Raw genomic sequence first — 26,183 nt, forward strand, 5'->3', positions numbered from 1 at the left:
TAATAGGTTGTCTTGTATGATGTGTTTGAGAAGCTGGTTATGAATACACTTTTCTAGAATTTTGGATAAGGGAAGACAATATGGCGATAGGTCTGTAGTTCGTTAGGTCTGTAGTTCGTTGGTTGGTTCAGTTGGAGTGCCACCTTTGAGAGGTATGGACACCAAACAAAATACGCAGGAGGCAGTAGTACAGAATATCTATTAAATGACAAAGAACTGAACAAGGAGTAGCAGCTGCAGTTCCTCATTAGCGTAGTGGTTAAGGCAATAGCTTAACAAGTAGAATCCCTTGGTTCAGTCTACTGGTAAGACTGTTTACTGTATTTTTTAATGATGCAGATTTGTTCAGTATTATGATTGCCAGATATTTCATCCTGTTTTGCTTTTATTAAGTGGTAGAGATTTCTTATATTTATTTATTATTTGGTACAAATTTGTGGTAGGGAGTTATGTATTTAATTATTATGTGATATTTATCTGGTACAATGCACTTTTAGCATTAGTAATGTGGTAGAGTGAACTTTTACTGCAGGTAACTCGGTAACCACTTATGGTACATTAATTAATGTAGGTGAATATTACTTTGTGTTTACATACTTATTTACTTACTCGTATTTCTGTCTCTTCTGTGTTATTTCAATGTTTGCTTTCTGACAGGTTTACAGTGTCGGTGAGAAGGCTTTCCAGTCATCTCTGTACAATGATTCTGGATGTACTGTTTTAGGATTTGACCATAATGTAAGAAACCGAGCCACGGTGGTGCAGAGGTATCGTTGTCGCCTCACAGCAAGAGGTTCTCCCATTTGATTCGTGGCTGGAGCGCCTCCTGTGTGGAGTCTGCCCGCAGTCGAGTGGTGTTCGAAAGGCATGCGTGAATGGGCGTGCCTTCGTTGAAGGTTTGGCATCGGGCTGGCACCTCGGCACCGTAAAAATCTACTGCAAATAATTAGCGGACCGGAGTTCCGCTGTGGCGACCCCTAACCGGGAAAAGCCGAAAGAAAATCAACAGCCGTAATGTAGGAAGCGGATTCAAACTAATTTTGCTGAGTTTAGGATGAATTTGAAGTTCTGACATTTGCATGTGTGAAGCACAGCTGTAATTCTCCTTTTCTTGTATGCCAGGTCTTTTCTCTGGCAATGCCTACATTGTCTCAATATTGTGTTTGGAGTTTGTAAAATGGAGTTCATTCAGAAATGAGAGAAGTTTTCCACCAACAGTACCTACCCCTATTCTGCATCCATTCTTAAAGATACCCAATAGAGAAAAATACAGCATCTGTGGTCTTGGTTTTCTCTTGTAATCTAATCTCATTTGTTTGTTGGCTGAATAAAAGGTGTCATATGAAGTAAATCTTTTTTTGTTTCTTTTCTGGATTTTGCACATCATATGTTGCTGTTTGAAAAAATTCACGAGGCATGTGTGCATGTTTTCAGGGGAAGCTGCAGAGTATGAGAGCTGTTAATTGGCTTATTTAGAGATGCAGTTTTACTCCATTAAAGTGCAATATAACAAGACTGAGGACTGATTTTTTTGTAAACATGTTTATCAATTACTGAATAAACACAAGCATGTCATAATGGCATGCTATTGTGTCTTAGCTTTCTTTTATGCCTCGTAAGGGGGCTATGCTAGCATCTGTAGTAAAATTCTGACACCACTTTGTACAGTACTACCTAGTAGAGCTATTTGGAAAGGGGTTACTGACCCCTCTTACAGATCACAACAGAAGGTAGCATTAAGTGCTTGTAATTCAAACAATACCATTTATTTCCTGCTGACGTCAAAGTGTAGAAGACTGTGTTGAACTGCAGGTCTTTTCCAGTTTAAAGTACAATGATATGTGTTTAGTGAAAGATGAAGGGTTGGCACTGGTTGCCCCTCACCAGCCATTAACTTTAAACTGAGCAGACCCAGATATGTCTGAAGTGTTCTACATGGAGGGGAACTGCGGTTATTTTGCACTTGCAACACAACACAGAGGGGAAGTCGTGTATGTTGGATAAGGGGGTGTAATTAACCTTTTCTACTTGGCATGTGTTATGTCTGTTGGATTATATCGCATTTTTGTGTATAAAGTGTAACTGTAAATCCATAGTTGTTGATTCAGCAGTTAAAACGTAAAGTGCAGCCAAGAGTTAATTTCTTCTCGGCTCCAGTCTAATGCTTTTGTTTCCTTTCATTATTTAAAAAAATACAAGATGATGAACTGAGAGAGAATTTCCTTCATTAATGAAAAAAAAATTTAAAGAAGTCCAACATTTTTTTTTTTCAAAGTAACTTGTGAAACGAATACTGTAAGCCCTTGGAGGCAAGTTTGGAATGTGGACATGGGGCCAGTTTCCAGCGGGGTGTGTTTCTTGCTAACATTGCCTGGGGGGACAGGGAAATATGAAGTCAATAAAAATGAATCTATGAGTTTTTAAAGTGGCAGGATAACTTTTTATTTCTGACAGCAGAGCCAGTAAAATGGACTGCGTGGTGTTATGAATAGGAATGTGAGCATGTTGTAAATTAAGTACTTATGCATATCTGTAAATTTCAGTTTAAGGATCTAGAATCAGGTAGTACATGGTCTGCGCAGACATTTTTTTTCTTTTCTGTGGCACCAAACTCAAGTGCTCAGTTTAGGTGAGTAGCAAACTGAGCAGACTTTCATCTTTATTAGTGTTAATTCTGCTGCTGTGACACACTACATATAGTCTACCAATACAAACACTTCTTCATACAAGATGGCTCCAGGAGTTGCTCCTTCTGTGTTTGGCTTTGCTATGCAGATAAAGCAGATAGGTAAGGCAAAGATGTAAGCATTCATTTGCAATCTGTTATGAATTTATTTTGTGGTAAGTGGTTATGCTTTGGTGCACAGCTTGTGGTTTCCGTGCATCCTTTTAGTGACTGTATCATGCACTTCTTTCAGATGTTCTTCGTGTTTCACAGTTGCAGTCATTATATTTGGGTTATCTGCTCGCAGGTAGCCCTCAGTTGGCCTGATTATCAAAGTCTTGGGTTCTGCGTTGGTTGCTGTCTCATCTTCCATGATGTCAGGTAGTCAGGGGTATAAAGCATGCAGCCGACGCCATTACATCAGTATTTCTTGCCGTGCAGTACCTGAAGCAGAAGCAGTTCGCAAGTGCTGGTCAGCCGACTCCTGAAATTTTCGATTTCGAGTTTCAGAACTGAAGTCTTTAAAAAGGCTAAGTACCCCCTTGGGGATCCCTTTTCTTGCTCTAAACCGATGTCAGTAAAAGTTAACAGTTGTATTTCTTGTAGAAAGCAAATACCCCATAAAGATTTTCATTCGTACTGCATTCCTTGCTTAGGCCCAGACCACGTCGTCCCTCGCTGTCAGTTTTGTGCCTTATTCAGTCCTCAAACTATTAGTCGTCTGTTCATTTTTGCTTCTAGCTACTTCGGTACTCTGTTTAATTATCCAAAAATGGCTTCAGTAAGCCATTTGACTACTGACCGTCCGAAAAAAAGTAAAGATAAAGACAGAGACAGACCGCATAGGTCCAAAGCTGCCGATGACGTTTTCCGTTAAGCTAGTGCCAGTTCGCCGGTACTCAGTGAGGCGCTTTCGCAGCCCCTGATACCTGCTACTTCAGATTCGCAGGCCTCTACTGTGACCCATTCGGAGTCCGGTATGCTGCGAGATGTTTCTTCGACTATGGAACCTGCGGATGTCTGTACCTTGGATGGGTCTGGAGCTGCTGTGCAGGCACCGGCTTCTGAGTTTGCATTCAGGCCTGCTGACTTGCACATCAAACCAATGCCATATTCTTCTTCAAGGCCTAAAACTCGATCCACTCCTAGAAAACGGACGTCCAAACCACGTGGTCAGACCCCATATGCCTAAAAAACAAATACAAATGGCTGAATACCTTATTACTCTAATTAGGGGAATCCAGCTTTCTCCCTCTGAGACCTAGAACTGATTTTCCTTATGATTCTTCTGATCAGGATTCTGAAATCTGTGTTTCTTCTGATGACCAGGATTTGCCCTTATCTACCTATGATGATTCTGATGCAGAGGACTCCATATCCTCTGCTGCCCCTCCAGAAGATTTTTCTTTTGGTAAAACTTTGCACACTCTTAGAGAGCATTTCCACTGGGAAAGCCAGGATTGCTCTCTCTCCAAAAAGGGGCTTAGGGAATTCTTACTCCTACCCCAACACAGGCCTTTAGTTATCCCTCCTGTACTGGACATTGTAGATGATGCCTTCTTGGAATCTAGCCTGGCCGCAGACACTCTACTTCTGGCTCCCAGGAAACCTGACAGGTATTAAAGAGTACCTGACTCTCACAAGTTCCTCTTTAAGAATCCCACTGCGGACCCAGAGACAATTTCACAGGGACCCAAAGGCATTAAGGCCACTACTGCCAAAAACCCTACCCCCTCTGATAGAGATTCCAGGGCCCTGGACAGATGGGGTAAGAAGGTATACACTTCTGCTACTTTGACCATTAGGGCAGTAAACTGACAGTTTCATATGTTAAAGTATCAGCAGCATATTATTGGATTACTTAAACAGAAAATGATGTTGATTCCTGACTGTGCTGAAAATAAAGAATTACAGGATTTAATGCATTCTGCTGAACAAGTTGGTAAACATACTTTGCAGTGTGGTTTTGACTCCTTAGAGGCATCTTGCAGGGCTGCTGTCACTGGGTCTGTTCTTAGAAGGCATGCTTGGCTTAAGTAGCAAACTTTGCCAGATCATGTTAAAGCTAAATTACTGGATGCTCCCTTAAACCAAGACTGCCTGTTTGGCAACAAAGTAGAATTTGTACTTAAAAAGATGAAGGAAAAAGCTAAATGTACGCAAACTGTTAAAGATTTCCTGTAAGTACAGCCTCCCAGATTTAGTAGGCATTGGCCTTCTAAGAATTGGTCCTTTCCTGTCTCTTCCAGGCCTTCTCAGTCCAAACCCAGGAACAGAGACCACCTAAGCTACAGTCTCAAGGTATTCACAGGCCTAAGCAGTGGGGGGCTCCCACTTCCAAAGCTGGAAGAAGTAAGACACCCCCCTATGGTAAACTGTCACAATGACTTAACCTTAAACCTTCCAAGTCCTGCATGCAAAAAAACTGGGAACTCGTTACCCAGGACAAATGGGTTTTAAATATAGTTTCCCAAGGATACAGATTCCACTTCCACACCTTACCAACCCCAAATGGTTGGCCAGACCTACCCCAAATTAGTGGGCAGAGGCTCAACAGCAGGTTCTCTCTCTTCTAAGTATCAGGGCTATTCAGCCTGTCCCAGAAGAGGAATGGGGAAAAGGTTTTTACTCAAGACTTTTTCTGGTACCCGGAAAAGACCACTCCTGACGTCCTATCTTGGACCTGTCTATTCTAAACACAATTTTGGTAATCCCAAAATTCAAAACACTAACTCTTCATCAGCTGCTTCCCATGCTAGGCAAAAATGCCTGGTTGGCAACATTGGACTTAAAGGAAGCTTACCTGCACATATCGATAAGGGAATCTTGCAGAATATACCTATGCTTCAGAGCAGGCTACATGCACTATCAGTTCTCTGCATTACCCTTTGGCTTATCTACTGTGCCCAGGGTATTCGCAAAGTGCCTAGCTCAAGTCATTGCATTCTGCAGGCAAAGAAATATTCAAATATACCCATACCTGGACGATTGTCTAATTCAGGCAGAAAGCCAGGAGATACTATTAAATCATCTGGCATTTGTAAAGAAACTGCTAACCTCACTGGGGTACACCATGAACGAAAAGAAAAGCCACCTAGTACCCTGCCAACAAATTGTATTCCTGGGTGCAAGCTTGAATACAACTTCCCAGATGGCCTACCTCACGCCAGAGAAACAAGTTTATTTGACAGCCTACTTCAAACTACTGGCTACAAAGACCCAGCTCTCTGCAAGGAAAATACTGCAAGCCCTGGGGTTCATGGCCTCTTGCATTCTACTAATTCCATATGCAAGACTACATATGAAGAAATTACAATGGTATGTAAAAAGCCTATGGTGCCAACATTCTCAGGGCCTGGAATCAATGATTCTTAGCATTCCTATCATTCCTTGTATAAAGACAGAGTTCCTTTGGTGGGCAGAGGCCTGCCATCACAACAAGTGACTGCCATTCACTCTAGCCTCTGTCGCCCAAACCCTAACAACAGATGCATCAGACTTTGCATGGGGGCTCACTTGGCAGGGCAGTGCATTCAGGACAAATGGAACCCGAGTCAAAAGCACCTGCATATCAATCAAAAAGAAATGTTAGCTGTACAGAATTCTCTGAGAGCCTTCAAGGACCACATTCTTCCAGGACAATTATTGGTAAAGATGGGCAACACCACTGTTTTGTGGTACATAAACAAGCAGGGGAGAACCCACTCATACCCTCTCTGCAGACTAGCCGTGGCTCTGTGGAACACTGCCTTGAGCTACCAGGTGCACCTACAAGCTCAATTCCTGCCAGGCAAGCTAAATTCACTGGCAGATGACCTAAGCAGAAGTCTCATGGACCCACATGAGTGGAAACTGGAACCAAAGATATTCAGCATTTTATGAAACAAATGGGTGAGCCCAGAGATAGACCTGTTTGCCTCCCCTCAGTACTACCAATTGGACAAATTCTGCAGAAGGACTCCCCACAGACAAGCTTGGAAAGTGGATGCCCTGTCCTTCACATGGGAAAGCCTCTCAATTTATGCCTTTTCCCCCTCCTCTCGAAAGTTCTACTAAAGATCAAACAAGACAAACCAAGGACAGTACTCATTGCACCAGACTGGCCACGCCAACACTGGTACCCCCTCTTGCGCAGTATGTCACTGCTGGAACAGTGGCACCTGCCTCAGACCCATTCCCTGTTGTCCCAGCATGAGGGCCAGATTCTGCATCCCCAGCTTCAAACCCTGAACCTGGCAACCTCCCTAATTACCTGAGTTCTTCAATACCACCCGTCAGCAAGCAAGTGCTTGATGTCAGCCTGGAGGCAAGGATGCCTAGTACTAGAAAATCCTATGCTGAAAAGTGGAAAAGATACTGTTCCTGGAGCCAGGCTCAAGGGATGGGCACAACACTGCCCAGTTTACCGCATATTCTTCAATATTTAGCAGAGATGCTTCACAAGGGCCTTTTCCTTCTCTTCTATTAAAATTCATGCCTCAGACATTTCAGCACATTATAGTACTGAGCCACCCTTCTTCTCTCACCCCCTGCTGAAACAATTCCTCAGAGGGGCCAAAAATTTAAGACCACCCAGGAGAGCCCCTACTCCAGACTGGGACCTTAACTTTGTATTGGAAAAGATCACTCTACCTCCTTTTGAGCCAGCTGCAACTGCAGAGTTGAAATTCCTTTCTTGGAAAACAACCTTCCTTCTAGCCATCACTTCAGCAAGAAGGGTGTCTGAATTACAGGCCCTTATGGCAGTAGAGCCCTTCATCATCTTTCTTGTGGACAGGGTGTCCCTCAGGACCAATCCTTCCTTTATGCCCAAGGTGGTATCCAGTGTGGCCCTTAAATCAGTCCATTAATTTGCCAACATTCTTTTCTAATCCACAGAACAAAGGGGAGCGAATACTGCACTCCTTGGACGTGCACAGACAACTTAGATTTCATTTGGACAGGACTAAGCCTCTCAGAAATCTGAACAGCTGCTAGTTGCCTTTGCTGCAGAGGCAGAGGGGAAGGCCATTTCAAAGCAAACCATTTCTAAGTGGATAGGCCATTGCATTAATTTCTGCTATAAGCACCATGGAAAACCTACCCCACAGGGGATAAGAATCCCATTCCATCAGGGCTGCATCTACTTCTACAGCCTTTCTCAGAGGTGTTCCTACCAGGGACATCCTAGAAGCTGCTACCTGGAGTTCTGTACATACCTTCACCAAGCATTACCATTTGCCAATTTTTTGTAAATCCAGATCTGGTTTTACCACTGCAGTCTTGCAGGGCTTAATAGCTGGTCCCAGTGCTCTCTAATTGCCTTTTCCCTTCCTTAGCTTTGGGAATCTGCCCAAATATAATGACTGCAACAGTGATCCACAAAGAACATAGTACAGCTGTATACACTTACCATAAATGTAGGTTCGAGTATATTCACAGTTGCAGTCCTGGTTACCCTCCTTCCAGCCCCCTGACTTCTATTGCCTATACCTCTCTTCTTGTTTATTGTATTTAAGCTTTTTGGTGTATTTGCTTTTTGTTGGAGGTGTAACTTTACATATAATTGCTTCCCATTGTGGAGGCACCTGACACCTGGGGCAAGAAAAAACTGATGTAATTGCATCGGCTGCATACTTTATACCCCTGACTACCTGATGTCATGGAAGATGAGACAGCAACCGACGCAGGACCCAAGACTTTGTTAATCAGGCCGACTGAGGGCTACCTGCAAGCAGATAACCCAAATGTAATGACTTTAACAGTGAATACACTTGAACATCTACATTTATGGTAAGTGTACACAACTGTACTTTGTGTTCTGAATACTTGTCTTCTGCTGTTTTATAACACTTCTAATGCCTGGTGATAGCCCCTACTGCATTATCAACTTCTTTTATATGACCTGGATTCCCTGGTATTCAGTACTTACATTTTGGCTGTAAGTGAATTGCTTGTTAGTTACCTTCAGAATTTCACACTCCAGCACTTACCCCACATGTGATCTTGTTGTTAAGTGGCACTGTCTCTCCTGCAATTACATTCATTAGTGTGAACTACTTTCTCATGTATGCGATGGCAAAGAGCCTATATTAGATGCCATAGCCATGCTGTGAAGTGAAAAGCTGTGCTTCTACAGGCACTGGTCCTGTGTTTGTTTATTGCAGTTTCATAACTGGGGTAAGTTGTGTGGTCATCTGACCCTTTTCAGTGATGATGAGAACCATATGACAAGCAGATAATGTGGAGTATGCAAAAGAAACATTGAAAGCAATCCAGAATAGCATTATGTACAAATGGAATAACATAAACAGTGCAACTTAGATGATAGAAGAAAAGTTAGTAGCAGATGCAGGTTATCTGTAACCTATCAACAAACAGAAAATATGTAGGTGGTGGCAATTGGATGTTTTAACCCTTGTCAAGAAAGCAGGGGCAGACTGCATTATTAGCAAGGTGTTCCTAGTTTTGAAGAGTTGTAATGCTTTTTGTTTGACATCTGGAGGGAGATTATTCCAAATAGAAGCACTTATTTTCAAGAGGCTGTTTCACCAATAGTGGTTTTAAAATTTATGCATTGGTTCCATATTACACATCATATCTTTATTTGTGTAGTGATATGCTGTGCTTTCTCAGACGCTAGTCGTGTGTTACACATTGTAGCAGTACTGTGTAAGTGATATGCACTGCTTCCTGAGCCGTTTGTCCTATATTACACATTGTACCATACTGTGTAGGCTGTGCTTCCCCAGATACTGGTCCTATGTTGCACGTTATGCCTATACTGTGTAGTGATAGGCTGTGCTTCCTCGGACTCTAGTCCTGTATTACACATTGTAGATGTACTGTGTAGTGATCTGCACTGCTTCCTGAGCCACTGGTCCTATGTTACACATGGTATCTACCCATACTGTATAGCTATAGGCTGTGCCTTCCCAGACATTGGTCCTATAATTGCACAATTATGCCTATACTGTGTAGTTATGGGCTGTGCCTTCCCTTGCAGGGGTCCTATATTGCACATTATAGCTGTACTGTGTAGTGGTAGGGTGTACCTGCCTGGGCACTGATCCTGTATTACACATCATAGAGCATTTTAAAGCATTTATTTAATTTTGTGTCAAAAATTGTAATTTCTCTGTTAGCTTTTCTATTTCTGCTTGCCTCCAAATTGCATTGCAGAAGGGTGAATTAGCCAGAGGCTTAGTTGTTTGGTAGTTGTTTCTTGTCAAATATGCACTTGTGCTGCTTTTTGCTGTGGTTTTACTTTAAGAAATTCCAGGATCATCCATCTTGTGGCAGAAGGGGTCTACCTAGTTTCTCTGAATTGGAAATCACTCCAGGGAGTTCAAACTGTGGTGGTTTTTGGCTAGAGGGCGTAGGAGTCAAGTTTTTTAATCTTTTTTTCTCTGCTATAAATCAGGCAAATTTGTGCAGAGCTGCCCACCAAGTAGAGGTGGCTAGCAGTGCCCTGTATAGTAGCAAAGCAAATGCCTAGACAGTAAACCTTTCCTATAAAGTTAATATTGGGTCCCAAACCTGTAAAACAATGTGGCATTGTGCAGAATTAAGTTTATAGCAGCTAGATTGCACATGGAATAGCTGTGCCATATCCTAGCACTATATAATACCTTGCACTTAACTACAGAAACAATTCAGTTAAAACCCAGTCCTTAACAGCCCACCCCATTACAGGACCGGACAACATGGGTATGCAATTTTCAAATGTGTCTAGCCAGCTTGGTAGGAGTTTGGCACCCTAAAGCAATGTAGCAATTGCCTTGTGTTCTCAGACAACCAGTTAATGATTAAAAAAATAACATAATATGCAAGAGATGTAAATAGACAACTTCCTTAGAGGCAAAAATCTTGCGTACAAACAAGGTTTTAAGGAATAAGCACACTACATCCCTCATGCACACCACTCACCCCACGCAGATTGCCTTATGCTGAGGCACTTAAAAGAAACCTTCCCAAATCTCAGAGCCTTCCACATCCACCTAACAACACTGCTCCTTAGCAATCACTAAAACAAACACCAAAAGCAACACCAAACATCTCACATAAGCCTATACCCAATGGTCCCCTAAGAAGAAAGTCCTTAAGGCAAGCGTATACTTTACCTAATCCCCTTGTCATCAGAAACTCTGTTGTGAAACACACAGATGTCCCACTCACCAGGTTAGGCTAGCAGAAGATAATGGTTGGGTGCCTGTCTGGAGCCAGGATCCACAATATTAAGCACACACTCAAGTCACTGCACCCCAGGTAGCAATATGATTCTATCCCAGTCCATGTGGGTGTAAATGACCTGAGATGTATGTACACTGTACTATGTGAAAAGAGATGTAATGGATTTCTCTGAATATTTGTCACAGATAGGTGCGAGCCTTGCACTGAGCAGCATTCTACCTTTACTAAGGCTGATGTTACAGTGTGAACATAAAAAGATTAATTTCAATAATTGGCTTAGTTTCTGGTGTCAGTCCAGGGTGATCCAATATCTGGCAGCATGGGAGGACATGGTCAATAGACCACGTTGCATTGCCAAGCATGGGCTGTACCTGTCCACCCCTAGGCTTTCAGATATTAGCTACAACTTTATCCAACCGCTTTGAGCCTTTTTTAAGCAGTGCCAGAAAGACAAAACTAATAAATAATGAAAAAGTCTTCAGGCAACCTTAAGGTGTTACTGACCAATGTTCTAAACAAAACAACTCCACACCCTTCAAGACCTCCTCTGGAGAATGTAGACATTGGTGCCATGACTGAGACTTGGTTTAAATCCATAAAAAATGTACTCCAAAAGTGCAAGGTTGCATAGCCTTCCACACATTTAGGCCAGCTGCAGCGCAGACAGGAGACAAATGTGTAGGTGTCACGATATGTATTAGCAACAAATATACCTCTAGATGTTAAGTTGTCAATCTCGCCTTCATTCTTGCTGGATGAGTTCGGAGCCGATCCTCGGCTCTGACTCGGCCACTTACTAAAGCTCGAGAGCTAATTTTACCGGCTCGAGGCAACCCTATATCCCATGATGCAAGGCGATGACTACCCAGATCTCGTTTGCCGCTTTCACTTGCGAGGTGCTTTTTTTACCGGCTCCTGGTAAGTTTTTCAAAATTCAGAATTTTAGTCTCTCCCCTTTAGTTTTAGTCACTACTGTTGTGTAAACTCTTAACGATTAGTTTAACCCTATTCCCTATTTTTCTAGTTATTTATCCCTTCCCCTAAGTTAGGCCTTAAGCCTCCCCCTTTCCTAATTTTTTGTCAGGGATTCTGTGTGGTGTTTCAGTGTGTTTGTATCCCTGTTTAAATTTTTTATTATTGGATTGGGTGTTTATTGTGTGTGTGTCTGTGTTTTTTGTCACTTAGTGGTTCCTCAACACAGTTATGTCGAAGGACACAAAGGTCTCAGGCTTCAAGAAGTGTGACTCGTGCTGTCAGAAGATGTCTCTGACAGACGGTCACACTTCTTGTGTTTACTGCCTGGGACCTCTGCACCTGCAGGACTCTTGTGCTATCTGTCATGCCTTCAGCCCAAGAGTCCTGCAGGAGCACAGAAATAAATTAATACTGAGGGGCTTATTAAAGCCTGAGAGCTCCCCGACTAAGTCGGCTCCGGGGAAGCCCTCGAAACCAGTTAAGCCTTCGGCTCCAAGTCATAAGCCATTGGCTACTGGTTCGCCTTCTGTGACAAGATCGGCTCCGGCCAGAGCCGATCCTTCTATGTCACAAGCTACAGTATCGGCTCCATCCGGCACCGATGCTGCTAAATCTGGGCACTCAGTGTCTGCTCCGGCTGGAGCCGACGTATCCTCGGCTCCTTCGGCTCCACCTATCTCAAAAAAGAGATCAAGATCCCCTTCGTTGGAGTCGATACATTCGGCTCCGAGATCACCCCTGCTTTTGGAGCAGAGCCATCGGAGCCGGTCTTCTCGGTCGTCCAGGCTGTCCGACCACGACCTTGAGAGAGTGGTGAGTAGACTATTAAAGTCTCAGGCATTGGCCCAAATGCTCCATAGCCCGTCTCAACAGACGGTAGCTATCACACATCCACCTAACATTCCTCCTTCGTCTCTCTTACAGAGCTCGGAGCCGGAGCTCCTCAGAGCCGTGACTGTTGTGACTTCGGAGCCGATACCACCCCCCCTTCGGCTCCGTCGTCCTCTGCTCGGATTTCCTCCTTGAGACCTTCATTGGAGGGATCCGGGCATTTGGTCTCTCTCGTCGGCTCCGAGGGGGCGAGTGGCATCGGACCCTTGTCAGACCCCGTTCTCCCTCTCGGAGCTTCAGCGCTGGTGAGCTCAGCCCCGACATCGGCCTCGGAGCTGTCCGTGTTGGTGCGGCCTGGGGTTCCTATCTCTTCAGAGCGGGAGCCTTCTGGCCTCTCTGATGGGGGAGTCTTCGAGGTGATGAGGAGTGTACTAGCCTCAGGGCGTAGTCAACGGTCAGTCCCATCAGCTCCTCCCACTACAGTGCCTGCTGACGTCTCTTCCCACTCTCTTGCTCCCGGACCCAGAGATCCAACGCCTCAGGTTTCCCCACTGGGAATATCTTCCTCTTCCGAGGCTTCTCCTGACCCGTCAGGTGAACCTCCGCGTAAGAGGACACGTAAGAGGAAACATCTAGACTCCCCCGAGTCTATTACATCCGATACTGACTTGGATGAGTCAGAGGGATCCCCAAGGTCCCCCTCTGAGGATGTCTCTTTCTCAGACATCCTTGGACTCCTTAAGCAGAGGGGGAACTGGCCTTCCCTTAATCCTTCCGAGGACGAGTCAGTATACCTGGAGGCATTCGGGTCTCGACCCTCCACCTCCTGGGTGTCTCCGCCTTTCGACCCTCTTATGGACGTGGTGGCTCGGAAGGCGTGGATGGCCCCGGATTCGGTGCAACCCATTCCTCGGAGGCCTTCTAAATTTATCACGGCCCCACCTGATAGGCAATATTTGACAAAAGGTGTCCCGGTTGATGCCATGGTGGTGGCTGCAGCCACAAGAAGGAAATAGCTGATCCTTCAGTACCTGTCCATCCTCCTAACAAGGATTCCAGGACTATGGATAGGTATGGCAAGCGGATTTTTTCTTCAGCGACCTTTGCCATGCAGTCGCTGAACTACTTGTGTTACTTCACCCGCCTTCAAAGAGATGTTCTTAAAGAGTTTGGAGATGTTTTACAGGATCCGTCAGCTGCTGGGTCCCAGGATAAAATTAACTCACAGCTAGGAATCCTAAACTCTATTGTTAACTCCTCCATGCGGCTCATTTCCTATGCAGCTGATGGAGCGAGTAGGGCCGCAGGCACAGGAGTGGCTTTAAGGCGTCAATCCTGGATGCGGCTTTGTAATTTTGCAGACCCCTTCAAGGCGTCCTTCACAAACTCTCCTTTTGATGGTTTGCCCTTGTTCGGACCTCAAGTGAAAGACACCTTGACTAGATGCGAACAAGATGGCAAGACTCTTTCTGCTGTAGGAGTCCGTTTCTCCACCCTTTCAAGACCTTACCCAAAAGGTCAGAAGGGAGGGAAAATGTGGTTCCGAAAATCTCAAGGAGTCACGCCTGACGCACGAGGTCAGTTTACCCCCAGAGGCAGAGGGGGTAACAACAACAGACACCGCCCTAAAGGCAAAGGGGGTCTGCAGAATCAGGGTAGCAGGGAGCCTCTCTCTGACAAACCCTTCCAGCATCCCTGAGATGTTGCCTGATTGTCCACCTTCGGAGGCAGTCAGGGGAAGATTATCGCTGTACCCAAAAGCCTGGCTTTCCCTTTCTCAAGACAAATGGGTACAGTCGATTATATCCGAGGGTTACAAAATTCCCTTTGTTCAAACCCCAGTTCAGCAAAAGGGAACCCTTCCAGACGTTCCACCTGGTCTAAGGGAACTAGCAGTACCAGAGATATCAAAACTGCTAGCAAAAAGAGCCATCCAGCCAGTCCCAGCAGACCAAATAGGATCCGGAATCTACTCAAGGTTCTTTTTAGTATCAAAAAAGACAGGGGACTGGAGACCAATATTAGATCTCAGCAAACTAAACAAGTTTGTAAAGAAAACAAGATTCCGGATAGTCACGCTTCAGTCCATTCTACCCTTTCTGGGCAAGGACAATTGGATGTGCTCGGTGGACCTTCAGGATGCGTACTATCACATAAAAATTCACAGGCGCTCCAGAAGGTTTCTCCGCTTTCGGCTGGGGGGCCAGTCACTTCCAATTCAGAGCCCTGCCATTTGGACTCACTACAGCCCCCAGAGTGTTTACCAAATGTATGGCAGCGGTTACGGCTCACCTGAGACGTCAAGGATTCCAGGTGTTTCCATATCTAGATGACTGGCTCCTCACTGCCACCACCAGGCATCAACTTCTCCAAGCCAGAGATTACACCATTCACATTTGCAGAGGGCTAGGGATTTCTATAAATTTCGAAAAATCTGCCTTGTCACCTTGTCAATCTATTTGTTACCTTTATAGGCACCAAATTGGACACCGTACAACTTTCAGCAAAGTTAACAGACCAAAGGATCTTGGATATTCAAAACCACATCCATGTGATTCTTCTCAGCAACAGAATTCAGGCCAGATTTGCTCTGAAAGCATTGGGTCTTATGGCGGCCGCCATAACACTTCTTCCCCTTGCCCGCTTTTACATGCGTCTCCTACAATGGATGCTGTTCGCCCAATGGTCCTTTCAACAACTTCCCATGCGTCACAGGATCATAATAACTCCAATTTGCAAAAGGCATCTGACCTGGTGGATATTGTCCCCTCAAGTCCATCAGGGCAGACCCTTTGTTCCTCCCGCCCCGGTCGCCACGGTTACATCGGACGCCTCCCTGATCGGGTGGGGGGGGCATTATCAGGGCAGGATGGTCCATGGAACTTGGCAACCTTTCGAATGCCACCTGCACATAAATGTCCTGGAGATGAGAGCAGTGCTTTTAATGTTGCAAGCCCTCCACGACTCTCTTCCCCTGGGAACAATTGCATTCCAAATGGACAATATGTACGTAGTGTGGTATATCAACAAGCAGGGCTGAACCAAGTCCTATCCACTGTGTCGAGAGGCACTCAGACTTTGGCAGTGGGCAATCTCTTCTCAGCGGTTTCTGATAGCAACGCATATCCCCGGGAAATCCAACATCATAGCGGATAAGTTGAGCAGAGCTATTCTCATGCCTCACGAGTGGTCTCTCAAACAATCTGTGACGGAAGAGATTTTTCAGAAGTGGGGCCTTCCTTGCTGCGATCTTTTTGCTACCCCTCAAAACAGCAAATGCCTCGACTTCTTCTCTCTCTCTCTTCCCCCTTCCAGACCATCCCCCTAGAGATGCTCTAATCCAAGATTGGCCCCGGGGACTTCTTTATGCCTTTCCTCCTTTCCCTCTACCACAAGTAATTCAGAAACCAACCGCCTTGAGAGCCAAGTTGATTCTCATTGCCTCTTATTGGCCTCGACAGATATGGTTTCCGTTCCTACATCATTATCTTTTGGTATAGCCATGGCATCTGGACCCGGTTCCAGATCTCCTGACCCACCAGTCAGGGCAGCTGCACCAATCCATACCTTCTCTCAACCTCACTGCTTGGTTGCTCCACTTCCATCCCTAGCCAGGCTTCCTATGATTTCTAATCCCGTCCGGGATATCATAGTAGCTTCCCTTAAATCTTCCACCAGAAGGGTTTACACTAGTAAATGGCAACGTTTCTCCTTCTGGGCAAAAGCTAGGAATATAGATCACGTTACTGCTCCGATTCATTCGGTCTTGGACTTCCTAGCTGAGATTTTTCATTCAGGATCTTCTTCCTCTACAGTAAAAGTTCAGCTGGCAGCAATTTCAAATTTTCATATAGGCTTGTTGGACGACAACATCATGTCACATAAACTTTGCAAGGCATTCCTTAGAGGTATATTTTTACTTAAACCTCCGATTAGAGACCCCCCACCACAGTGGGATCTAAATTTAATTTTAACATCCTTGATTCTTCCCCCTTTCGAACCTGCGGCTACCTGTTCATTGAAATTTCTGTCTTGGAAGACACTCTTTCTAGTCGCCATTACTTCTGCCAGGAGAGTATCTGAGCTTCATGCCCTCTGCATTCGTCCTTCCTACTTAATCTTCCACAAAGACAGAGTTTCTCTAAGGACTAATCCGTCTTTCTTACCCTAAGTGGCTTCGCAGACGAACTTAAATCAATCTGTTGATCTTCCAGTTTTTTTCCCAAATTATTCTAATAGAGCGGAACAAAAACTACATTATCTCGATGTTCACCGCCAACTCGGATATTATCTGGACAGAACCAAACATTTTAGGAAATCTGATCAACTGATGTCCTTCAAGAATGCAACTGCAGTCATAACATGTGGGTTGTCCTGCCTCAGGCAGCCCTCGGTCGGCCGGATTCCAAAGTCTGGGTCCGACGTCGGCTGATGTCGCATTTCTCTCCGATGTCAGAGCGGCTGGAGTACATAAGCATCAGACGACGCCATTTTCTTCAGTCTTTCTTGCCGTGCAGTGCCCGAAGCAGAAGCAGTTCGCAAGTGCCGGTCGGTCAGCTCCTGTATTCTACGATACCGAAGTCATCAAAAAAGCTAAGTACCCCGTTGGGGACCTTTTCTTGCCTCAGCCGAGGTCAGAAATTACTGAAAAAGTTAACAATTGTCTTTTTTGTGGTAAACAAATACCTCATAAGGATTTCCACTCTTACTGCCTCCCTTGCCTGGGCCCAGACCACGACGTCTCGGCCTGTGTAGCGTGTGCTCGCTTCAACAAGCGCACTCTCAGGTGCCGGGCGGAGTTCGCTGAAGATTTTTTCGGCGATAAATTTGCTTACACCATGCCGTCGGATCTTCCGACATCGCAAACTCCCAAAAAGCGAAAAGACCGGGACCGACATCCTCGGCCCGCGTCTACTACCGACTCCACGCCAAAACCTAGCGCGAATGCTCCAGTTCCCTCTGAGACGGTCTCTCCACCGCTCCGAACTGAAGACACCGCATTACCGACGACTCCGATTCCAGACATTACTCCAACGCCAGTTATAGACTTTCCTCCGGATACCGAAACAGAGGAAATGCCTGAGACCATTGCTGTAGACAAGGTCACTCCTGCACGTGGAGCTGCCAGGCCTCCTATGGCAATGTCTATTAAGGCCTACACTAGGGCTAAGGCAGCCAGCAAAACAAAGCATATTACTTCTAAATCCTTACCTCAGCCGACTCCGGAGACACAAATTATGTCCATGGCTGCTGATTTAATTTCCATGATTAGAGGTTCACAGGCCCATCCTGAGAGAGCATCCCAGCCTCCTCCTGATAAAAGGCCCCGGGTTGAACCCTCTGACCCTACTCCTTCAGATGAAGACTCTGAAGGCTCTGTCCACTCTGATAGCCAGGAAGAGCTCTTCCAGACCTATGAGGACTCGGATGCAGAAGATTCCATCCCTTCGCCTCCCTCCTGAGGATATTTCTTTTGGGGAAGTTCTGCACACCATGAGGGAACATTTCAAGTGGCAGGGTCAGGAATATTCTGATTCTAGGAAACGCCTTAGGACTTTCCTTAAGAAGCCTCAGCACAGGCCCTTAGCTATTCCTCCTGTACTTGATGTTCTGGATGATTTGTATTCTGACTCTAGTGCTACCCCTGATTCTCTTCCTCCTGCTCCAGCCAAGCCAGACAGGTATTACAGGGTCCCAGAAACTCATTCCCATTTATTCAGGGCTCATACTGCTGATTTGGAAACTATTTCACAGGGGCCTAAAGGAGTTTCAGCCTCCACCTCAAAGAATCCTTTGCCCTCAAACAGGGAAGCAAGGTCATTAGAGAGATGGGGCAAAAAGGTTTACACATCCACTACCTTATCTATGAGAGCTTTAAATTGCCTTTTTCATATGTTACAATATCAGGATTATCTCTTAGAAGATTTACAAAAAACATTAGCTTCTCCTGATCTTCAGGAAGACTTTGCAGGAAGCTGTACATAACACTCAGCAAGTAAGTAATCACTTCCTGCAGTGTGGATATGATGCACTGGAAGTTCATGTAGGGCAGCTATGACAGGGGCAGTGATTCGTAGACATGCTTGGTTAAAAGATCAACCTCTACCAGATCATGTAAAAGCAAAACTTCTGGATGCACCTTTGGAAAAGAACAAGCTTTTTGGTGCAAATGCTAAGGATGTGTTAAAGACCATCGAAGAAAAAGCAAAATCAGTTCAGACTGTGAAAGATTTCCTCCAGGTTCAACCCCCCAGATTCAGTAGGAATTGGCCTTCAAAAAACTGGTCCTTTCCTAATCCAGAAAAGTTTCAAAGGGGTAAGAACAGACGTGGCTGAGGAAGAGTCCAATACAGAGGCCCTTACAGGGGACGACAATGGCAGCCAGGAAACCAAAGAAGTGACGCAGGGGTTTCACCTGCCCAACAACCACAACCACAACCTCAATGACTTTCCTCTACTACCGCCTACCAGGGAACAACTAGAAGCTCCCTTGGGCGGGAAATTATCTCTGTTTGCAGACTGACAAAGGACAAATGGATTTTGGACATTATAGACCGAGGGTACAGGTTTCATTTTCATACCTTACCAAGAAAATAAGGCATGCCAAACCTACCACAAAATCAAAGGGCAGAGACTATCAAGCAAATCACTCTGCTGACTCGAATGAAAGCAATAGAAAGAGTTCCACAACAAGAACAAGAACAGGGGTTTTACTCAAGACTGTTCCTTGTTCCAAGAAAAGAATCTCAATGGAGACCAATACTGGACTTGTTTGCATTAAACACCTTTCTCATAGTACCAAAGTTCAAAATGCTGACTCTACAGCAACTCCTTCCCATGCTGGGCAAGGAGTCGTGGCTGATTACTCTGGACCTCAAGGAGGCATACCTGCATGTCCCTATCAGACACAGCTGCAGAAGATACCTCAGATTTCTTGCAGGGCCAGAGCATTATCAATTCTCAGCATTGCCATTTGGCTTATCTACTGCGCCCAGAGTATTTACAAAATGCCTGGCTTCAGTAATTGCTCATTGCAGGCTCCGGGGTATACAAATTTACCCGTACCTAGACGACTGCCTCATACAAGCGGACGACAAATTGATGTTGACAAAAAACCTGGATTATGTCATACGATTACTTCAAGCTCTGGGATACACAGTCAACTTCCAAAAGTCAAGACTGCAGCCATCCCAGCAAATAATCTTCTTAGGAGCCAAACTAGACACAGCCTCTCAGGTGGCTTACCTGACAGAAGACAAGCAAGAGAAGTTAACTCATTACTTCAAAGGTTTAGCAAAACTCACCCAGATGACTGCAAGGAGATTCCTACAGGCCCTGGGTTACATGGCATCCTGCATTCTACTGGTTCCATTAGCAAAACTACACATGAGAAAGCTTCAATGGTACCAAAAAGCATTTGGTCTCAACACAGCAACAACTTGGAGACAATCATACCACTCATTCCATGCCTACAAAAGGAATTCCTATGGTGGGCCTCGGTGAGCCAGGAAAACACAGGTATGTCATTCAAAAAACCACAGATAACACAGACCATGACTACAGACGCCTCAGACCTTGGATGGGGGGCGCACATGGAAGGCAGGTGTATACAAGGACAATGGTCTCCAAAGGAAACACATCTGCATATAAACCAAAAGGAAATGCTGGCAGTAATGCATGCCATCGAGGCTTTTCAACACCAACTCCAGCAAGGCCATTTAATGATAAGGACAGACAACACCACTGTGATGTGGTACATAAACAAGCAGGGGGGCATCCACTCTTACCCCCTTTGCAGTCTGACAATGCAGCTTTGGGAGAAATCACTGAGCCTAAACATCCAGTTACAATCCCAGTTTGTTCCAGGAAAAGACAATGTGTTGGTGGACAGCCTAAGCAGGAATTTCACAGATCCACACGAGTGGAGGTTACATCCGAAGGCCTTCAGACAACTCACTTCGACATGGGGCAAGCCAGAAGTGGACCTATTTGCCTCTCACCTCAACCATCTTCTACCAAAATTTTGCACAAGGACATACCATCCAAAAGCTTGGAAGATAGATGCCCTCTCATTCAACTGGAACTCCCTAGCAATCTATGCATTCCCACCTCTGCCACTGATGACCTCAGTATTACTAAAGATCAAAGCAGAGAAGCCCAAGGGAATCATAATAGCTCCGGATTGGCCAAAACAACACTGGTACCCACTACTATGGAGCATATGTCACACCAGGAGGTGGGCCCTTCCTCAGTGGCCTCTACTTTTGACTCAACACAATTTCGAAACACTGCATCCAAACCTTCAGACACTGCAGCTAACAGCCTGGGAGATCCCATAAATAACTTCAGCTTATCTCTCTTCCAAGGAAGTTCAGTGGATACTAACAGAGGCTCGAAGACCATCCACCAGAAAGGTTTACTTAGCAAAGTGGAAAAGATTCAGCAATTGGAATACCAGCAAGGGACATGATGCATCATTGCTGAACATCCCACTTATCTTGGAATATTTGGCAGATATGTTAAAGAACGGCCTCTCATATTCTTCCATAAAGATACATGCATCTGCTATTTCAGCTAGATACAACACTGATCCTCCTGTTTTCTCTCACCCCTTACTAAGACAATTCCTCAGGGGAATCAAGAACATTAAGCCACCAAGAAAGGCCCCAGTGCCAGCCTGGGACCTGACTCTACCTCCTTTTGAGCCAGCAGCTTCAGTTGACTTGCAATTTCTCTCATGGAAGACAGCTTTCCTGTTGGCAATTACCTCAGCAAGAAGGGTTTCGGAGCTACAGGCCCTAATGGCAATACCACCCTTTATTATTTTCCACAGAGACAGGGTTTCATTAAGGACCAACCCTACTTTTATGCCAAAGGTGGTATCTAGGGTTTCTCTAAATCAAGCCATTCATCTGCCTGCTTTCTTCTCCAATCCTGAGAATAAGGGGAAAAGACTTTTGCATACCTTGGACATTCACAGACAACTTAGATACTACCTGGACAGAACCAAGGCCAGTAGGAAGTCTGAACAACTTTTTGTAGCTTACGCCCCTGCAGTCCAAGGAAAAGCAATTTCAAAACAGACTATTTCTAAATGGATTGGACATTGCATCAGATTCTGTTATTCCTTTCATGGAAAGACTGTTCCAGCCTATGTCAGACCACATTCCACCAGAGCTACAGCCACCTCTACAGCATTTTTAAGAGGGGTGCCTACCAAGGACATTCTAGAAGCTGCTACATGGAGCTCCGTGCATACATTCTCCAAACACTACAATCTCCCTCTATATTCCAGATCCAGAGCAGGCTTTGCTTCGGCAGTCCTGCAGGGTTTAATTGCCACACCATCTCTTTCCTAGAGCATACCTCCTCCCCCAGCTAAGCTATGGTATTCTACCCACATGTTATGACTGCAGTTGCATTCTTGAAGGACATAGTACAGTTTTGTACCTACCATAAATGTAGATGTCTGATAGACATGCAACTGTAGTCGGGTTTTCCCTCCCTCCATACCCCTCTATGCCTAGGGTCCACTCCTATCCCTCTTACTCTTAGCTGGGGATATCTGTTATGGTGTATTTGTTTTATTGCTCATTTATTTGTTTGGAATCCTGTTTTTGTCTTCCAATTTGATTACAGCCTTCCTTGGAGGGCACCTGGCCATTTTCTTCAGTGTTTCTTGCCCCAGATGCGTCGGCTGATGCTTATGTACTCCAGCCGCTCTGACGTCGGAGGGAAATGCGACATCAGCCGACGTCGGACCCAGACTTTGGAATCCGGCCGACCGAGGGCTGCCGGCAGGACAACCCACATGTTATGACTGCAGTTGCATGTCTATCGGACTTCTACATTTATGGTAGGTACAAAACTGTACTTTTTTATCCTATGCAGAGAACAGAAAAGGCCTTCCAGTATCCAAGGTAACTCTATCTAGATGGCTGTCTTCTGTGATTACTTGTATTTATCAGCTCAGAGGTAAAGAGTTGATTTCTAGGCCAAAAGCCCATTCTACCAGAGCTCTAGCTACATCTACAGCTTTTCAGGCTAGACTTCCAATAGACACTATTTGTGCAGCAGCCACATGGGCCTCTCCTCATACCTTTGTTTCACATTACAAATTAGACTTGGCCTCCAGAAACAGAGCGAATTTTGGTTCCACCGTTCTCAAGAGTCTGTTCCATTGAGCCACCCAGGATAGAGGTGCTAGGGACGCGGTCCCATCCAGCAAGAATGAAGGCGAGATTGACAACTTAACATTGAGAAGTTATGTACCTACCATAACGTTCCATGTTAGTTGTCTTCTCTCGCCTTCTTTCTTGCGTCCCGCCCACCATCCCCCTAGCCTGGTCAGACGGAGAAGATTATTCCTCTTCCCTTAAGAGTCTTGATCCAATTTTTCCAGTTAATCAGCTTTCTAGTGTCACTAGATCAGGTTGATCTTTTTCGGGGGATTATTATTATTATTATTATTATTACCTCTTCCTCCTCCTCTCCAGTTGGAGGAATATATTGCATAATTTCCTTAGCTACCAAACGAGATCTGGGTAGTCATCGCCTTGCATCATGGGATATAGGGTTGCCTCGAGCCAGTAAAATTAGCTCTCGAGCTTTAGTAAGTGGCCGAGTCGGAGCCAAGGATCTGCTCAGAACCCATCCAGCAAGAAAGAAAGCGAGAGAAGACAACTAACATGGAACGTTATGGTAGGTACATAACTTCTCATTTAGTTACACAGGACGATATCATGGAGCTCATCCACATGCAAGTCACCATAGATTATGTCCTTCATCATGGTATGAACCTATGGCAAGCTGCAGGTCACTATCTATGACCCTAGGGTCTCATGACTCTTACCTAAACCTACTAGAGGCGCTCACCATCCCACCAAGTGCCCTATTCATGGGTGACTTAACTACCCCTCTATAGACTGGGAATCTTACACTGCCTCGAAGTCAGACACTATGCTTCCTGGTCTTTATTAACAAAAACATCCTGGAATAGATCGCGCATGCTCCAACCAGAGGATGAAATGTACTGGATTTGGTACCTACCAATATGGGAGAGTGCTGCATCCTCCTGGAGATCCCTACTACTCGTACTGAGTATCACCAAGAGTTTGACCCTACTAGGGTGTTCTGTGCAGATGTCCTGCATAAAAAGAGAGGGAAAACCATACATATTTCTCGTGCAGTTAAGATTCCTTTGTGTCAATGGCAGGATTTTACTCAAGGGTTGTTTAATGCTTTAATGGCTTTAAAGCCTTCTCAAGGGGTGTCTGTGCCTATCCCTCCTTGGTCTTACACTCCTCTTAAAAGACGTAGAGAACCGGATTCATGTGATGAGGATCAGGATTCTGGGAAAGAGTCCTTAGCCTAATCTTCTCAAATCCCTTCCCCCTTGGATTTTGGTTCAGAAGAATATTCTATTAGTCTATATTCTCCTTTAGAGGAACTCTCTTTTGGGACACTGTTGCCCATATGATGGAATTCTTTAAGTGGGATTGCTCTCAAGTTTCTGATTTATAGAAAAGCTATTATGAGCTCCTTCAGAGTTGCCCAAACCTTCTGCCATTTCCTCTGCTCTGGCTGCCCTCTTGGATACCTTTTCAGCAGCTTCTGTGGCCCCTGATTCTCAGGCCACAGCTCCCATGAAACTTGACAGATTTTACAAGGTTGCTGATGAATGTACATTTTTGCAGAAATGCCCTTCTCCTGATCCTTCTGCAGTGTCCTCTTCGGACAAGTTCTCCAAGCTTTTGCCCTCTACCTTGCTGCTTCCTTCAGAAGAGTGTAATAGGGCCAGGGAGAGCCTGGATAAGAAGGTTTATTCTGCTGCCCACCTTATCTTTTAGGGCCATTAACTACCAGACTCTTATGACTAGGTATGTGTTGTCTGTCCTTTCTAAAGTTTCTCAGGTGATTTCTGAGCTTCCTGACTCTGACGGGAAGGCTTCTGTCCTCTCCTTGTTGGGTTCCACTTCTCAAGTTGTCCACCATTCTGTTAAGTGGAGTTATGATGCTTCTTCCAAGGCTGCAGCATTTGGTTCTGTTATGAGGCGTTACTCATGGTTTCATCTTTAGCCTCTGTCTGATGACATTATGGTCAAATTGTTGGATGCTCCTTTGGGTAATAAAAATCTTCTGCTGCTGAACTTTTTAAGTCTCTTCTGGATAAGGGCAAGGCCTTGGCAGGAGGTGAAATATATTTTTGTTTCTCCTGTTCCAAAGTTTCAAAAGAATTATCCTTCCAAATCTGCTTTTGTTCATAGGCAGTCTCACTCTGCCCAAGGGTAAAAGGGGTTTTAGATGTGTGCTTCCTGCTAAGTCTGCTCAAACTCCTGCTCCCTAGAAACCTACCATTCAGGACAAGCCACATCCTATTTGACAGTTTGCCTCCCCTTTCCCTTGACCAAGTCCCTTTATCCCTTCATCTTTCCCTGTCTTTTCCAAACTAGTTGAGAATTGCAGCAGACTCTTGGGTACTGTCTGTTATCCGTCAGGGGTATTTCATGGTTTGAAAATCCTTTCCTCCCTGTTTGGGCATCCCTCAACCCCCCTGAGAACAGCTTGTTTTCCCCAGAGGTGCCTTGTTCTGTTTTGGTCCAGGGCACCATTCAAACCTTACTCCCAGCCTAAGTAGGGAGGGGCTTTTATTCCAGAATGTTTTCACTCCCTAATGATGTTATACCTTAAAACTATTACTAGGAGGTGATAGTCACCCCAACCCTGGCCCAACAACAATCTCTAACACATTCAACTCCCAGCAGCACTCAAACATAGATCCATCGACCTACTAATACTTAACTTGAACATTCGCAGTATTATGAACAAAGTAAGAGCTGCATTCCACTATCACCTTCTATAACCCTGACATAATGCTCATCACAGAGACATGGCTTAAGTCTCGTATCAAGGATAACACCATAACCCCTCCCGGATGTAACATTCAAAGGGCAGACAGAATTCGCAAAAAAGGTGGAGAGATTGCCCTATTTTACAAAACCAGTCAAACTCCAGACAAAAAGAATTTCCCAACTTCAAAAATGCCTAAATTATATATGCTAAACTCCTCTTAAACCAGTACAAGCATCTAAACTTACCCCCAGGACATAACCTAACCACCCTAGAATCAATACTTTACTGGGCTTCCCATTCCCTTCCCTAAGAAACTATAGTACTAAGCGATGTCAACATTGACTAGAACTCTGTCCACTCAACAACATCCACCAACCATGTTAACTTCTATAATTTCACCAAACTCATTCAGTCACCCATACGTATTGATAAGTCCACAAAAAGGGAATCCATACTAGACCGGATCCTCACAAACCAGCCCACCACTCCCCATCAATGTGCAACACTGCCCATCTTGTTCACTGGCCACAGTGCCACTTTCATCCTTAGATACAGACTTAAATCCATCAACTTCCCACTCCCTGATACAAACCCATTCCTACAAAAACTTTTCTACTAGATCACTTCTTAGAAGCCTTAGCATCCTGTAACTGGTCTCCCATCAAAACTCTCTCACTAGACAAGGCAG

The 26,183-nt window shown here is 44.9% G+C and overlaps 1 protein-coding gene across 2 annotated transcripts in view; it reads left to right on the forward strand.

Moving 5' to 3' along the window:
- Positions 1-26,183, forward strand: part of NXN (nucleoredoxin) — a 1,413,319-nt gene that overhangs the window by 360,671 nt on the left and 1,026,465 nt on the right. The gene's annotated exons all lie outside the window — the stretch shown is intronic.

The sequence above is a fragment of the Protopterus annectens genome, chromosome 13.part0 (genome assembly GCF_019279795.1).
Source record: "Protopterus annectens isolate FY-2018-M chromosome 13.part0, PAN1.0, whole genome shotgun sequence".
In the NCBI taxonomy this organism is placed as follows: Eukaryota; Metazoa; Chordata; order Ceratodontiformes; family Protopteridae; genus Protopterus; species Protopterus annectens.